This window comes from Acyrthosiphon pisum, chromosome A1 (assembly GCF_005508785.2).
Source record: "Acyrthosiphon pisum isolate AL4f chromosome A1, pea_aphid_22Mar2018_4r6ur, whole genome shotgun sequence".
NCBI classification, from domain to species: Eukaryota; Metazoa; Arthropoda; class Insecta; order Hemiptera; family Aphididae; genus Acyrthosiphon; species Acyrthosiphon pisum.
In genome coordinates, this window is record NC_042494.1 from 145841679 (window position 1) to 145842671 (window position 993).

Below are 993 nucleotides of genomic sequence, written 5' to 3' on the forward strand. Positions count from 1 at the left end.
TCAACGCTGTCAAAACATGCTCACCGTACCATTGTCGCAGCGTACCGGTACGACAGAAATGACACTATCCACCGAGACTTGATGATGCCTTCCGTCCAGGACGAGATTACAAAGTTCGCCCGAAAACACGAGATAAGGCTAGATCAACACACTAATCCAGCAGCAAATTCAACTACTTGACCACTCTCAAGACATAAGGCGTCTCAAACGCCGAAGACCATATGACTTAGTATAAAATGTTAGACTAAGACCGGGCCTCTCCTTGGGAGTGATAACTCAAACATGTTTTTGTTTATATATATCTACAAAATATTATTCATTAGTATCTTATATTTATGTATACCTCTGAAATGTATTGTTAAAGATCATTGATCTTTATAATAAAAAAGCCATCAGGCAGTTTAAAAAAAAAAAAGACATTTTTATTATTATTTATTTTATTACTTTATTCTGAACTATACAATATAGTTATATTACATATAATTACTGAAAATAAATGTTAAACGTCTAAATAAATATTTGTGAATTACTAGGGCAGCTTGTGACTTAAAAATATCGTAACTAGAAAAAAAAGTTTTATTTAACTGAGTTAAGTTAACTTTAAACTTTTCTAGTTAATTTTTAACTTAACTGAAGTCAATTTAATTAAATTAACTTAACTTGCTACAGTTAATTATTTTCATTAACTTTTATGACTGCTAATTACGACTAATTCAAATTTGTCAATTCAGTACAAAAACAACACACACATATTATCATCCATGTCTTAGTGCACACTTGTTATAAGTCCTTTTTTTCCAAAATATACTTCATGGTACTAATAGATATAAAATTAATAAATAATTATTTATTTTCGAATTAAATATATTATAATAATCAAATTTTTTACTCAGTGTTAAACGTCTAGGTAAATGTTTGTTTATAACAAAATACTAGGACAGTTTATGACTTAAAAATATCATAACTTGAAAAAAAAGTTTTTTAACTGAGTTA